Source organism: Armigeres subalbatus, chromosome 3 (assembly GCF_024139115.2).
Source record: "Armigeres subalbatus isolate Guangzhou_Male chromosome 3, GZ_Asu_2, whole genome shotgun sequence".
Classification (NCBI taxonomy): Eukaryota; Metazoa; Arthropoda; class Insecta; order Diptera; family Culicidae; genus Armigeres; species Armigeres subalbatus.
In genome coordinates, this window is record NC_085141.1 from 306,519,955 (window position 1) to 306,532,736 (window position 12,782).

At 46.4% G+C, this 12,782-nt stretch overlaps 2 protein-coding genes across 6 annotated transcripts in view; both read left to right on the forward strand.

Annotated features, from left to right (window-relative positions):
* The window catches only part of LOC134225132 (protein enabled), a 185,427-nt gene that overhangs the window by 121,340 nt on the left and 51,305 nt on the right, over positions 1-12,782 (forward strand). The gene's annotated exons all lie outside the window — the stretch shown is intronic.
* Positions 4,392-12,782, forward strand: part of LOC134225131 (uncharacterized) — a 105,370-nt gene continuing 96,979 nt past the window's right edge. The window contains exon 1 of one of the 3 annotated variants that reach the window (XM_062704942.1): positions 4,392-4,496. The gene's annotated coding sequence lies outside the window, so the exon portion shown is untranslated. The other 2 variants (XM_062704943.1, XM_062704940.1) reach the window with 2 other exon arrangements.

Here is a 12,782-nt window from a genome sequence, read left to right on the forward strand (position 1 = left end):
AATAAATGAATGAATCAATCAATCCACCACATTATCCAGAAAATATGGGAGGCTGAAGAACTGCCTGCCGGCTGGTTGGATGGCCTCATATGCCCAATCTATAAGAAAGGGCACAGACTAGAGTGTGCCAATTACAGAGGGATCAACCTTCTGAACTCGACGTACCAAATCCTGTCTCGTATCCTGTTTAACAGAGTGAGACCGCTTGAGGAGCCTTTTGTTGGTGAATATCAGGCAGGTTTTCGTGAGGGCCGATCAACATCGGATCAGATGTTTAGCCTGCGGTCTTCTTGCACACCGCCAAAGATGGTCTTAAGCACCCGTCTCTCGAATACTCCGAGTGCTTGCAAGTCCTCCTCGAGCATTGTCCATGTTTCATGTCCGTAGAGGACAACCGGTCTTATTAGCGTCTTGTACATGACACATTTGGTGCGGTGGCGAATCTTTTTTGACCGCAGTTTCTTCTGGAGCCCGTAGTAGGCTCGACTTCCACAGATGATGCGCCTTCGTATTTCACGACTGACATTGTTATCAGCCGTTAGTAAGGATCCGAGGTAGACGAATTCCTCGACCACCTCGAAGGTATCCCCGTCTATCGTAACACTGCTTCCCAGGCGGGCCCTGTCGCGCTCTGTTCCGCCCACAAGCATATACTTTGTCTTTGAGGCATTCACCACCAGTCCAACTTTTGTTGCTTCACGTTTCAGGCGGGTGTACAGTTCTGCCACCTTTGCAAATGTTCGGCCGACAATGTCTATGTCATCCGCGAAGCAAATAAATTGACTGGATCTGTTGAAAATCGTACCCCGGCTGTTACACCCGGCTCTCCGCATGACACCTTCTAGCGCAATGTTGAACAACAGGCACGAAAGTCCATCACCTTGTCTTAGTCCCCGGCGCGATTCGAACGAACTGGAGTGTTCGCCCGAGATCTTCACACAGTTTTGCACACCATCCACCGTTGCTTTGATCAGTCTGGTAAGCTTCCCTGGGAAGCTGTTCTCGTCCATAATTTTCCATAGCTCTACGCGGTCTATACTGTCGTATGCCGCCTTGAAATCAACGAACAGATGGTGCGTTGGGACCTGGTATTCACGGCATTTTTGAAGGATTTGCCGTACAGTAAAGATCTGGTCCGTTGTCGAGCGGCCGTCAACGAAGCCGGCTTGATAACTTCCCACGAACTCGTTCACTAATGGTGACAGACGACGGAAGATGATCTGGGATATCACTTTGTAGGCGGCATTAAGGATGGTGATCCTTCGAAAGTTCTCACACTCCAGTTTGTCGCCTTTCTTGTAGATGGGGCATATAACCCCTTCCTTCCACTCCTCCGGTAGCTGTTCAGTTTCCCAGATTCTGACTATCAGTTTGTGCAGGCAAGTGGCCAGCTTTTCCGGGCCCATCTTGATGAGCTCAGCTCCGATGCCATCCTTACCAGCTGCTTTATTGGTCTTTAGCTGTTGAATGGCATCCTTAACTTCCCTCAAGGTGGGGGCTGGTTGGCTTCCATCGTCCGCTGAACTGACGTAGTCATCTCCTCCGCTGCCTTGACTTTCACTGCCTGTACTCTCAGCGCCATTCAGATGTTCCTCGTAGTACTGCTTCCACCTTTCGATCACCACACGTTCGTCCGTCAAGATGCTCCCATCCTTATCCCGGCACATTTCGGCTCGCGGCACGAAGCCTTTGCGGGTTGCGTTGAGCTTTTGATAGAACTTGCGTGTATCTTGAGAACGGCACAGCTGTTCCATCTCCTCGCACTCCGCTTCTTCCAGGCGGCGTTTCTTCTCCTGAAAAAGGCGGGTCTGCTGTCTCCGCTTCCGTCTATAACGTTCCACGTTCCACCTTGCTGCAGCGCGACCGCCCGCGCTGCGTCCTTCTACTCCAGAATCTGTCTGCACTCATCGTCGAACTAATCGTTCCGTCGACTTCGACCCATATACCCGACGTTGTTCTCCGCTGCGTCGTTAATGGCTGCTTTAACTGTATTCCAGCAGTCCTCAAGAGGGGCCCCACCGAGCTCACCCTCTTCCGGCAACGCTGCCTCGAGATGCTGCGCGTATGCAGTGGCGACATCAGGTTGCTTCAGTCGTTCTAGGTCGTACCGCGGCGGTCGTCGGTACCGAACATTGTTGATGACGGATAGTTTTGGGCGCAGTTTAATCATCACCAGATAGTGGTCAGAGTCGATGTTAGCGCCACGATATGTCCTGACGTCGATAATGTCGGAGAAGTGCCGTCCATCAATCAGAACGTGGTCGATTTGTGATTCTGTCTGCAGTGGTGATCTCCAGGTGTACCGATACGGGAGGCTGTGTTGGAAGTAGGTGCTGCGAATGGCCATATTCTTGGAGGCGGCGAAATCAATTAGTCGTAGGCCGTTTTCGTTCGTCAGCCGGTGAGCGCTGAACTTTCCAATAGTCGGTCTAAACTCCTCCTCTTGGCCAACCTGAGCGTTCAAATCTCCTATGATGATTTTGACGTCGTGGCTTGGGCAGCTGTCGTACTCACGTTCCAGCTGCGCGTAGAATGCGTCCTTATCATCATCAGTGCTTCCGGAGTGTGGGCTATGGACGTTGATTATGCTGAAGTTGAAGAACCGGCCTTTGATCCTCAACCTGCACATTCTCTCGTTGATCGGCCACCACCCGATCACGCGCCTTTGCATATCGCCCATCACTATGAAAGCTGTTCCCAGCTCGTGTGTGTTGCCGCAGCTCTGGTAGATGGTATGATTACCTCTAAACGTTCGCACCATTGATCCCTTCCAACAAACCTCCTGCAGCGCTACGATGCCGAATCCACGGTCCTTGAGCACATCGGCGAGTATGCGTGTGCTCCCGATGAAGTTGAGAGATTTGCAGTTCCACGAACCGAGTTTCCAATCGCTAGTCCTTTTCGTCGCAGTGGTCTTCGCCGATGGTTCCGGTCCGTACTCTCTTGTTGATTGTTCGTTGCTTATGATTTTTAAAGGCTAGCTTGCAGGGCCTGACACCAAACCCCTAAATTTCCGGAGGACCATTCCTCCTTATTTCCGGTGGACCATGGTGCACAGTTTCACTTTAGAGTCCCTCGCTGGCACTCGGACGATGATCAGCCGCCCCTAACATGGAGAACAGACGCTGTTGTGAGCCGATCCTGACATGGAGAACAGACGCTCAATAAGATTTGCACCTCCGGAGAGGAGCAAACCCCCCCTTCCCTGTCAGCATACGACCATAGTTCCCACCGGGGTTGGTTACCCGATCTTCCCTAAGGTTGCTCGTATCCCGGCCAGCACCGCGGGGAGGTAGGGATAGGAGTTGCTGGGTAAGAGGCTAAGGACCGCGAGATGGGGTCTATTTTATTCCTTCAGGTACGCGAAGTACCAATGGTACGCTTTACCCAGCATTTGCCGTGCCACCACTAGTCACTTATTACTTCTCACTATGCCCTTCTCACTTCACACACTATTGAAAGAAAATAATTTAACAATTCGGCCAAACGACGTACGGTTAAATGGCGTTCGGCTGAATGATCTTTTCTGCCTATTGACATTTGACCACACGGCATTCGGCCAAATGACCCTAAACCTGGAATGAAACTAGTCACTTCGGTCAAAAATGGGTTGTGTATGCTGTTTCAGAATCAAGTGGGTTGTATAATGGTCCAAGCTGCCCTGAAAAACTTCGTGGTACTGCGTGAATATGTGTTTATCGAAATAGGAAAAAATGATTTATTCACCTGTTTGCAATAATCAGAAATCAGTTTTGTTTAAAGATCGAATGCGTCCAATCCGATGACGTTCATACTTACGACTGATGACCGTTCTTTCATGATGTTACCGGTGGTTATCGGTCAAATGAATTCGCCTATCAACTCAAGTGCGTTGCTTCCCGGATACCGATGACGCTACCACCTTTGTCGCTGATAGTGCAGGAAAAGCTATTTATCTCTGCGTTCTACGGCCAACGGCGGTGATGACGAAACCGCAGTCGTGGCTTTGCTTCTATGGCAGCACTTTTCTTGTCTTTTGTAGATCGAATCATACCATTGTGATAAACTTCCAGTACTAAAATTTGGCGCGTAAATCGTTTTATGTATCATATGTCATAAATGTTTTCAAACTTCCATCGGGTTCTCTCCTCGTAACTCATCTCGACAATATTTCTCCCCAATTCTTTCCACTCGGCATCAACAGCTCGTTGGCAATGCATTCAAACTGCAAAAACCAGCTGATAGCATTTCGATGAAACCACAGCGCACCAACAGCTATGATGGAGCTCCAAACACTCAGAGATTTTCTCAGCCCCTCTCGCGGGGAGCTATTTTTGCGCCTCAGCTACTCACCGACGCCAATCCGGGGGGGTTTGGGCGCCTCGAGCCGGACTTGGAGCTCAGCGAGCGTTCAGTTTCTTTTCCCCATCGTCGGCAGCAACACGAGAATGTGAGCACAGCCACAGTGTTCGTTCGTTCGTTCGGCTTCTTTCTTCTTTAATAGCTCTACCATCCTAGTACTTCTATAGTCTTTTGTACCCTCCTAGCAGAAGCAGAGACGACCTCGCCGTCATCATTCTTGCGCTTTTTTACCCATTCTCGAATTTATTCCTCATTTGGTGGTTGAAGAAAATCGTGACACATTTTTCATTGTGCTTTTTCCTCATTTCGGTGGTGCGTTCGCGGAAGTTGCAGTGACGCGAATGGTGCGCGGTGAACCTGACGTTTCGTAAACCGGACGGTAACCTTCGCCAACTGTGCGGAAGAAGGACACATTGGACGTGGTTGGGTGGGGAAATCGGCACAGCTCGCGCACGCTGGAGCGTTCGAATTTCGCTGCGGATTTGTTTTGGAGATCTGAATGATGACCCATTACTGCGTCGTTTTCCATCATGCGTGTGCGAGTGGGAAATGTGTGCTAGCGCAATTGCATATTTCGTTCCATTGGGGAAGTGATTTTTGAATTTTCAGTTGCGAGATTTTCGCACCTAGAGTGCGCTGCGACGGGGTTTGGTTAATTCCTGAACAATCTAGTGAGCGGCGGTGATGACTTGGTTGCCTAGGGAAATGAAGAAAATTATGTGATTTTCGCCTGCTTCGATTCACTGCGGTTCGTGCTTCAGCAAGGTGGACGCCGAGGAAAAATTTGTGTGAAAAGTTAAAAATATGCCTGGTGCGAAAATTTTCCCACACAGTATATGAGCAGCAGTGGTTGTAATGTGTGTATAACCGAAGCGAAGAACAACAGTAGTATTGGGAAAATTTGGAAACCGTTGTGGGGGGAAATTCGAGTGTAATCGCCGACCCAAGTGAGAGCGAGAGTAAAAATTCGGGTTGGCGGGTGGAGTAGTGCCTATGCAAAAGGAAAATGAGTGTCATAACGTGGATCTAGTGAGCCGAAAAGGATACGGATATTCACTATTCTGAACAGTGTTTGTTGAACACACTAATGCCAGATGCTTTGAATAAAATAAGAGTGGTTGTTTACATGTTCACATTACAGTCGAGTGATGAATGCAATTGATTTCAAGAAAATTGAATGATCTACATGGTGGGAAGAGACTAAAAGCTAATAAAAGCATGCTCTGTACACGAACTTTAGGATTCTAACATTATTGTTGTTATATTTCCACGAAGGTCCACAATCTGGTAGGCAAAACCATTTTTTAATAATGAACGCAATATTAGGAGTTCTTCCTTTTAAAAAAGCTTCAGAAAGTTTTACAAGTGATCACTTTTTTCAGTTATTAGTAAATTTACTGATTTTTATAATGTATGGAGTAAATTGATTTGTAAAACCCAAACTCACTGCTGATTAATTCTTACGTCTGTGTTGGCACTGCGGAATTGTTGGTTTCTTCAAGTTCTTCGATTAGACTGCATTTAATGAGCGTTGGTGATGATCCGTTATACAGGAAAGCAAACGGTAACAGACTTTAACTTTCCATATCACAAAGAATGATTCTGAATAGAATTGTTTGCCCGCAGTGTTGATGGACTTGACTTTCAATGACGGCATCAAAGCCCTTTTTGATATGCCTTCTGGTTTTCCATGCACTAACTGATGATGACGAAAATTGCATCTTACGATTCCATAGCGATTTAAAATTCTGTAATGTAAGACGTTCTGGGAGAATCGAGACCAGAGGTGTGCCTCTTGGTAGTGGAGTTTTCGGCGTCAGTCATTTTATCCTGCGGCTCACGGTGGCTTAAATCGTGTTTTTAGCGCGTTTATTTAATAGTACCTTTATTATGTGATTTAGCGTAATGGCGTCTTCGAGACATTTTATCAGTAAGTCGATGCGCTTCTTTGGAGGTATTCAGCATTTTGATGAAATGAATTTTTTCCACTTTACAATATGGAAGGTATATGTCTAAGCAAGAGTTGTACCAAAAGTTCTCCTAGAAAACTTTGTTGAAGACACCAAGTTTGTAATTTCGTTACTTTTTGAGATTTATTGCTTTTTATGCACCCTACTGTCATCGCCTATCTCTCCAATGGGAAAAAATGGTGGCTAACATCTCTGGGGTTAGCGCGCGGTGGGCCCCACTGACAATTCAAAATTAGTAAACAAAAACATCATTTCAGGACTAATTTTCTATGATGGAGTAATTGTTGTTAAGCGATTTGAATGGATTTATTACTATTATCATTATGTACCACGTATTGCGTGTAGTGAAAAATCTGTTCGATTTTCAATTTAATTGTAATAAGACCGTCATTCAACACAACACGGTTAGTACGGTGCAAAACAAATTTGAATATTTGATAACAATATTGTATCAGAAAATAACGCCCATAGCAAAATAATAACGTGAATTTTATGCTGGAGCCAGAAGCATAGCTGTGTGTCATCCGGCTGTTTTTATGCCAACAAGCTTTGAGCATATTTGACGTAGAGCATACAAGCATATAGAGACGCATGGTTCATCAATTCCTTGTGATGGGAGATTGATTTCTGCGTTGCATAGTAGGAAATTGTTGGGGGCAGCAGAGACTATGTCCAAGGGCTTGACGATCCCTCCCCAGGCCATCTGCGAGTTGTGGCGCCTGCCTAGGATGTGGTGGGGTTTGACAGTGGGCCCTGTTAAACCTCTATAAAAAGCTGCATGTATCCGCAAGTAGGCTCCGCCAAAGCGACCGTGTGCCGCTTAAAGCGCACAAGCCCAAGTCCTGGTGTTAGGTGGGACGCTAAACAGCCCTGATGGCTGATGGCCCTCCGGCGAGACAGGAGGTTTGCGCAGGCCCAATAAGCCGCCTGGAAAACCAATAATTACGAACAATATAAGAGATAATGCGACTCGATATAATCGGTAAAGACCTAGGCGACGAATAAAGGATCACGATTGGAAGCTTGGAACATGGAATTGCAAGTCGCTAGGTTTCGCAGGTTGCGACAGGATGATCTACGATGAATTACATCCCCGCAACTTCGACGTCGTGGCCCTGCAGGAGATTTGCTGGATAGGACAGAAAGTGTGGAAAAGCGGGCATCGGGCGGCTACCTTCTACCAAAGCTGTGGCACCACCAAGTGCTGGGTAAGATGCGCCAACGCGTGATTGGGTGGCAGCCAATCAACGCAAGGATGTGCAAGCTGAGGATTAAAGGCCGTTTCTTCAACTATAGCATCATCAACGTGCACTGCCCACACGAAGGGAGACCCGACGACGAGAAAGAAGCGTTCTATGCACAGCTGGAGCAGACATACGATGGATGCCCACTGCGGGACGTCAAAATCGTCATCGGTAACATGAACGCGCAGGTAGGAAGGAAGGAAATGTATAGACCGGTCATCGGACCGGATAGTCTGCACACCGTATCGAATGACAACGGCCAACGATGCATAAACTTCGCAGCCTCCCGCGGAATGGTAGTCCGAAGCACCTTCTTTCTCCGCAAAAATATCCACAAGGCCACATGGAGATCACCTAACCAAGAAACGGAAAACCAAATCGACCACGTTCTAATCGACGGTAAATTCTTCTCCGACATCACTAACGTCCGCACTTACCGCAGTGCGAATATTGAATCCGACCACTACCTCGTTGCAGTATGTCTGCGCTCAAAACTCTCGACGGTGTACAACACACGTCGAAGTCGGACGCCGCGGCTAAATATTGGGCGGCTACAAGAAGGTAGACTAGTCCAAGAATACGCGCAGCAGCTGGAAGTGACACTCCCAACGGAAGAGCAGCTAGGCGCAGCGTCTCTTGAAGATGGCTGGAGAGATATTCGATCCGCCATTGGTAGCACCGCAACCGCTGCACTTGGCACGGTGCCCCCGGATCAGAGAAACGACTGGTATGACGGCGAATGTGAGCATTTAGTAAAAGAGAAGAATGCAACATGAGCGAGATTGCTGCAACACCGCACGAGGGCGAACGAGGCACGATATAAACAGGCGCGGAACAGACAAAACTCGATTTTCTGGAGGAAAAAGCGTCAGCAGGAAGATCGAGACCGTGAAGAGACGGAGCAACTGTACCGCGCTAATAACACACGAAAGTTTTATGAGAAGTTGAACCGTTCACGTAAGGGCCACGTGCCACAGCCTGATATGTGTAAGGACATAAAACTTCTTACGAACGAGCGTGCGGTGATCCAAAGGTGGCGGCAGCACTATGAAGAACACCTGAATGGCGATGTGGCAGACGAAGATGGCGGTATGGTGATGGACCTGGGGGAACGCGCGCTGGACATAATTCTACCGGCTCCGGATCTCCAAGAAATCCAGGAGGAGATTGGCCGGCTGAAGAACAACAATGCCCCTGGGGTTGGCCAACTACCAGGAGAGCTATTTAAACACGGTGGTGAGGCACTGGCTAGTGCGCTGCACTGGGTCATTACCAAGATTTGGGAGGAGGAAGTTTTGCCGCAGGAGTGGATGGAAGGTGTCGTGTGTCCCATCTACAAAAAGGGCGATAAGCTGGATTGTAGCAACTACCGCGCAATCACATTGCTGAACGCCGCCTACAAGGTACTCTCCCAAATTTTATGCCGTCGACTAGCACCAATTGCAAGGGAGTTCGTGGGGCAGTACCAGGCGGGTTTTATGGGCGAACGGTCTACCACGGACCAGGTGTTCGCCATTCGCCAAGTACTGCAGAAGTGCCGCGAATACAACGTGCCCACACATCATCTATTCATCGACTTCAAAGCCGCATATGATACAATCGATCGGGACCAGCTATGGCAGCTAATGCACGAAAACGGATTTCCGGATAAACTGACACGGTTGATCAAAGCGACGATGGATCGGGTGCTGTACGTAGTTCGAGTTTCAGGTGCCTTCTCGAATCCCTTCGAAACCCACAGAGGGTTACGGCAAGGTGATGGTCTTTCGTGTCTGCTATTCAACATCGCATTGGAAGGGGTAATACGAAGAGCAGGGATTAACACGAGTGGTACAATTTTTAATAAGTCCGTCCAGCTATTTGGCTTCGCCGACGACATAGATATTATGGCACGTAACTTTGAGAAGATGGAGGAAGCCTACATCAGACTGAAGAGGGAAGCCAAGCGGATCGGACTAGTCATCAACACGTCGAAGACGAAGTACATGATAGGAAGAGGTTCAAGAGAAGACAATGTGAGCCACCCACCGCGAGTTGGCATCGGTGGTGACGAAATCGAGGTGGTAGAAGAATTTGTGTACTTGGGCTCACTAGTGACTGCCGAAAATGATACCAGCAGAGAAATTCGGAAACGTATAGTGGCTGGAAATCGTACATACTTTGGACTCCGCAAGACGCTCCGATCGAATAGAGTTCGCCGCCGTACCAAACTGACAATCTACAAAACGCTCATTAGACCGGTAGTCCTCTACGGACACGAGACCTGGACGATGCTCGTGGAGGACAACGCGCACGCCAACGCGCACTCGATGTTTTCGAAAGGAAAGTGCTGGGTACCATCTATGGTGGGGTGCAGATGGCGGACGACACGTGGAGGAGGCGAATGAACCACGAGTTGCATCAGCTGTTGGGAGAACCATCCATCGTTCACACCGCGAAAATCGGACGACTGCGGTGGGCCGGGCACGTAGCCAGAATGTCGGACAATAACCTGGTGAAAATGGTTCTCGACAACGATCCGACGGGTACAAGAAGGCGAGGTGCGCAGCGGGCAAGGTGGATCGATCAGGTGGAAGATGACTTGCGGACCCTCCGTAGACTGCGTGGTTGGCGACGTGTAGCCATGGACCGAGCCGAATGGAGAAGACTCTTATATACCGCACAGGCCACTTCGGCCTTAGTCTGAATAAATGATAATAATAAATAATAATAGTAGGAAATGGTTTTTGATGAAACATTCCTTACAACTCTACAGTTCAGGTATTAATTTAAAGTTCATTACTTGTACTTTGTTATGCGTATAAGATTGATTGCCACAATCTGCCCGTTGTCAAATTGCTGTTAACTATTGTGAACTATTGCTACAAATTTTATAAAGAATCAAACCTTATATGTGAAGGGGACAAAATAAATTTTTCATCTCACTTTTAGGTGGATTTAGCAGTAAGCTGAATACCTCCAAATAAGCACCTTAACTTACCGATAAAATGTCCCGAAGGCACTATAACTCTAAATTGCATAATAAAGGTACTATTAAATAAATGCTTTAAACAACGTTTGATATTTTCGGAAGACATTAACGGGAGAATTTTCTAAATTTCACCGGAGAAATCTAATGAAATTTCTTAAGATTTTCTTCTGATTTCCCAAAATATTAATTTGGATATTTTTTTCGAATATTCCACGGAAATACTTTGAAGCTGCCATGAGAGAATTCTTTGGAATTACCACTATCGATTCTTTGAAAATTCTGAGGCAAATTATTTGGAATTTCTGCGGAATTTTGATGAGAGATTATTCAGAATTTTTCCATGGGAGTTTTTTTTTTAATATTTACGGGAAATTGTTCTAAATTTCTACGGAAAGTTCTTCCGAATTACCAATGCATTTTTTTGAAATTCCGCGGGAAACTCTAAGAAGTTTTGATGGGAAACTTTCTGGAATTTTAACGAGTAATTCTCTGGAAATTCCAAGGAAAATTCTACGGAAATTCCACAGGTGGGCATTTTTCGGGTATATTTTCACAAAAGATTTTGTCGAACGACCAAATTGGCCAAACGACATTTGTTGGTATCGACCAAATGATACTTGCATCCAAATATGGTGTTTTTTGCCAAACAACCATTTCGGCAATTTTGGCCTAATGACCTATTCGGCAAAACGACTTTTTCGCCCAAATGACATGTTTGGACAGGTTTGACATTTTTGGCCCTTCATACAGGAGTTTGATGAAATATAAACAATAATATAATCATGATCAAATCGTTTGTCCGATATGGCCAGTGCTATCGGCTGGTGCCTTGCTACAATAGATCTAGACCAACATTTGAAAAGGGCGTTACAGCCAAAATTTATTCCTTCTGATTCTTCGTCTACATATAAAGCTATATATGTGGACGAAGAATCAGAAGGAATAAATTTTGGCTGTTACGCCCTTTTCAAATGTTGGTCTAGAGATGGTAGTATTATCATCATCATCATCAAATCACATGTTTGGGTCAAAGAACATATTTGGCCAAAAAATTCATTTTCACGAGTAATTCTCCGGAAATTCCAACTTTGCTTCAGCGGAAATTCCACAAGTTACCATTTTTCGGGTTCTTTTTTTCCAAACGGACGTATGTGATTTTGTACTCCCTTGCAATTGGTGCTAGTCGACGGCATAAAATTTGAGAGAGTACCTTGTAGGCGGCGTTCAGCAATGTGATGGCGCGGTAGTTGCTACAATCCAGCTTATCGCCCTTTTTGTAGATGGGACACACGACACCTTCCATCCACTCATGCGATAAAACTTCCTCTTCCCAAATCTTGGTATTGCCAAGTCGATTGCCCTAACAGGTCGCTAATATTCATACAACTTTCGGCCAAATGGCTCTTCCTCGTTCAAAATTTTGATTTCAACGAGAAATTCTTCGGACAATTCTCGAATTTTCCTTAGGAAATTCTTTAGAGTTGTTGTTCGAAATTTTCACGGATTTTTTCCCCTTTGCTTTTCAGAGACGTTCTGGGCGCGGACCTAGTTGACATAGACTATTTACATTGGCAGTTAATCCATCTTGAACATTTGTAAGTTCGCTTGTATCAGAAGATAGTGCTCAGTGCCCACTGGAGTTTTGTGTTAGCCGGTAGCTACTGTAAAATATCGGTCACTCTGCGGGATCACCCGTGAAAGCTGCTATAGTCCAAGGTATCACTTGCCTTGAATCAATTTCTGTGGTGATGGTCTTCCGAGAAATTCTGGAGGAATTCGTGGATCAATTACCGAAGAACTCTTCAACATCTTTAGAAAAGCAGAAATAATTTCACTGAAGGATTCATCGAATTCTTTGATTTTCTTCCAGTCCGTAACGATTTTCGGCAGTTTGTTAACACAATTATGAGTTTTAGACCTTGAGCCTGCTAAGTTTGCCCAGAGGTCCATTTAAATAATTTATTTAGCTTACATTAGGCTCACATCTAAACAGAAAACACTGAATTAACAATTTGATGCCACAATACACCGTACGAATCCATCCTCGAATACGCCCTTCTGCGCCCTACCTTACTGGGTTCGCCGTAGAGCTGCGCGAGCTCGTGATGCATTCTTCGCCGCCACACACCGCCGAAAATGGTCTCAAGCACCCGAGTGCTTGCAAGTCCTCCTCGAGCATTGTCCATGTTTCATGTCCGTAGAGGACAACCGGTCTTATTAGCGTCTTGTACATGACACATTTGATGCGGTGGCGAA